This window comes from Rhinoderma darwinii, unplaced genomic scaffold (assembly GCF_050947455.1).
Source record: "Rhinoderma darwinii isolate aRhiDar2 unplaced genomic scaffold, aRhiDar2.hap1 Scaffold_477, whole genome shotgun sequence".
NCBI classification, from domain to species: Eukaryota; Metazoa; Chordata; class Amphibia; order Anura; family Rhinodermatidae; genus Rhinoderma; species Rhinoderma darwinii.
Genome location: NW_027464023.1, coordinates 145,059 through 149,290, shown reverse-complemented (window position 1 = coordinate 149,290; position 4,232 = coordinate 145,059).

Here is a 4,232-nt window from a genome sequence, read left to right as displayed (position 1 = left end):
TATAATGCCTCCATAGCTGCTACATAGTATAATGCCTCCAAAGCTGCTACACAGTATAATGCCTCCATAGCTGTGACACAGTATAATGCCCCATAGCTACTACACAGTATAATGCCCCCATAGCTGTGACACATTATAATGCCTCCAAAGCTGCTACACAGTATAATGCCTCCATAGCTGTGACACAGTATAATGCCCCATAGCTGCTACACAGTATAATGCCCCCATAGCTGCTACACAGTATAATGCCTCCATAGCTGTGACACAGTATAATGCCCCATAGCTGCTACACAGTATAATGCCCCCATAGCTGCTACACAGTATAATGCCCCCATAGCTGCTGCACAGTATAATACCCCATAGCTGTGACACAGTATAATGCCCCCATAGCTGCTACACAGTATAATGTCTCCATAGCTGTGACACAGTATAATGCCTCCATAGCTGCTACACAGTATAATGCCTCCATAGCTGCTACACAGCATAATGCCTCCATAGCTGCTACACAGTATAATGCCTCCATAGCTGCTACACAGTATAATGCCTCCATAGCTGTGACACAGTATAATGCCTCCATAGCTGCTACATAGTATAATGCCTCCAAAGCTGCTACACAGTATAATGCCTCCATAGCTGTGACACAGTATAATGCCCCATAGCTACTACACAGTATAATGCCCCCATAGCTGCTGCACAGTATAATGCCCCATAGCTGTGACACAGTATAATGCCCCCATAGCTGCTACACAGTATAATGTCTCCATAGCTGTGACACATTATAATGCCTCCATAGCTGCTACACAGTATAATGCCTCCATAGCTGTGACACAGTGTAATGCCCCCATAGCTGCTACACAGTATAATGTCTCCATAGCTGCTACACAGTATAATGCCTCCATAGCTGCTACACAGTATAATGCCCCATAGCTGCTACACAGTATAATGCCCCCATAGCTGTGACACAGTATAATGCCCCCATAGCTGCTACACAGTATAATGCCTCCATAGCTGTGACACAGTATAATGCCCCATAGCTACTACACAGTATAATGCCCCCATAGCTGCTGCACAGTATAATGCCCCATAGCTGTGACACAGTATAATGCCCCCATAGCTGCTACACAGTATAATGTCTCCATAGCTGTGACACATTATAATGCCTCCATAGCTGCTACACAGTATAATGCCTCCATAGCTGTGACACAGTGTAATGCCCCCATAGCTGCTACACAGTATAATGTCTCCATAGCTGCTACACAGTATAATGCCTCCATAGCTGCTACACAGTATAATGCCCCATAGCTGCTACACAGTATAATGCCCCCATAGCTGTGACACAGTATAATGCCCCCATAGCTGCTACACAGTATAATGCCTCCATAGCTGTGACACAGTATAATGCCCCATAGCTGCTACACAGTATAATGCCCCCATAGCTGCTACACAGTATAATGCCTCCATAGCTGTGACACAGTATAATGCCCCCATAGCTGCTATACAGTATAATGCCTCCATAGCTGCTACACAGTATAATGCCTCCATAGCTGCTACACAGTATAATGCCTCCATAGCTGTGACACAGTATAATGTCTCCATAGCTGTGACACAGTATAATGCCCCATAGCTGCTACACAGTATAATGCCTCCATAGCTGTGACACAGTATAATGCCTCCATAGCTGTGACACAGTATAATGCCTCCATAGCTGCTACACAGTATAATGCCCCCATAGCTGCTACACAGTATAATGCCCCATAGCTGCTACACAGTATAATGCCTCCATAGCTGCTACACAGTATAATGCCCCCATAGCTGCTACACAGTATAATGCCCCCATAGCTGCTACACAGTATAATGCCCCCATAGCTGTGACACAGTATATTGCCTCCATAGCTGCTACACTGTATAATGCCTCCATAGCTGCTACACAGTGTAATACCCCCATAGCTGCTACACAGTATAATGCCTCCATAGCTGCTACACAGTATAATGCCTCCATAGCTGCTACACAGTATAATGCCTCCATAGCTGCTACACAGTATAATGTCTCCATAGCTGTGACACAGTATAATGCCCTCATAGCTGCGACACAGTATAATGCCTCCATAGCTGCTACACAGTATAATGCCCCCATAGCTGCTACACAGTATAATGCCCCCATAGCTGCTACACAGTATAATGCCTCCATAGCTGCTACACAGTATAATGCCCCCATAGCTGCTACACAATATAATGCCCCCATAGCTGTGACACAGTATATTGCCTCCATAGCTGCTCCACAGTATAATGCCTCCATAGCTGCTACACAGTATAATGCCTCCATAGCTGCTACACAGTATAATGCCTCCATAGCTGCTACACAGTATAATGCCCTCATAGCTGCGACACAGTATAATGCCTCCATAGCTGCTACACAGTATAATGCCTCCATAGCTGCTACACAGTATAATGCCTCCATAGCTGCTACACAGTATAATGCCCCTATAGCTGCTACACAGTATAATGCCTCCATAGCTGCTACACAGTATAATGCCCCCATAGCTGTGACACAGTATAATGCCCCCATAGCTGCTACACAGTATAATGCCTCCATAGCTGCTACACAGTATAATGCCCCCATAGCTGTGACACAGTATATTGCCTCCATAGCTGCTCCACAGTATAATGCCTCCATAGCTGCTACACAGTATAATGCCTCCATAGCTGCTACACAGTATAATGCCTCCATAGCTGCTACACAGTATAATGCCTCCATAGCTGCTACACAGTATAATGCCCCTATAGCTGCTACACAGTATAATGCCTCCATAGCTGCTACACAGTATAATGCCCCCATAGCTGTGACACAGTATAATGCCCCCATAGCTGCTACACAGTATAATGCCTCCATAGCTGCTATACAGTATAATGCCTCCATAGCTGCTACACAGTATAATGCCTCCATAGCTGCTACACAGTATAATGCCTCCATAGCTGCTACACAGTATAATGCCTCCATAGCTGCTACACAGTATAATGCCTCCATAGCTGCTACACAGTATAATGCCCCCATAGCTGCTACACAGTATAATGCCCCCATAGCTGCTACACAGTATAATGCCTCCATAGCTGCTACACAGTATAATGCCTCCATAGCTGCTACACAGTATAATGCCTCCATAGCTGTGACACAGTATAATGTCTCCATAGCTGCTACACAGTATAATGCCTCCATAGCTGCGACACAGTGTAATGCCCCCATAGCTGCTACACAGTATAATGCCTCCATAGCTGCTACACAGTATAATGCCCCCATAGCTGCTACACAGTATAATGCCCCCATAGCTGCTACACAGTATAATGTCTCCATAGCTGTGACACATTATAATGCCTCCAAAGCTGCTACACAGTATAATGCCTCCATAGCTGTGACACAGTATAATGCCCCATAGCTGCTACACAGTATAATGCCCCCATAGCTGCTACACAGTATAATGCCTCCATAGCTGTGACACAGTATAATGCCCCATAGCTGCTACACAGTATAATGCCCCCATAGCTGCTACACAGTATAATGCCTCCATAGCTGTGACACAGTATAATGCCCCCATAGCTGCTATACAGTATAATGCCTCCATAGCTGCTACACAGTATAATGCCCCATAGCTGTGACACAGTATAATGCCTCCATAGCTGTGACACAGTATAATGCCCCCATAGCTGTGACACAGTATAATGCCTCCATAGCTGCTACACAGTATAATGCCCCCATAGCAGTGACACAGTATAATGCCTCCATAGCTGCGACACAGTATAATGCCTCCATAGCTGCTACACAGTATAATGCCTCCATAGCTGCTACACAGTATAATGCCTCCATAGCTGCTACACAGTATAATGCCCCCATAGCTGCTACACAGTATAATGCCCCCATAGCTGCTACACAGTATAATGCCCCCATAGCTGTGACACAGTATAATGTCTCCATAGCTGCTATACAGTATAATGCCTCCATAGCTGTGACACAGTATAATGCCCCCATAGCTGCGACACAGTATAATGCCCCCATAGCTGTGACACAGTATAATGCCTCCATAGCTGCTACACAGTATAATGCCTCCATAGCTGCTACACAGTATAATGCCTCCATAGCTGCTACACAGTATAATGCCTCCATAGCTGCTACACAGTATAATGCCTCCATAGCTGCTACACAGTATAATGCCTCCATAGCTGCTACACAGTATAATGCC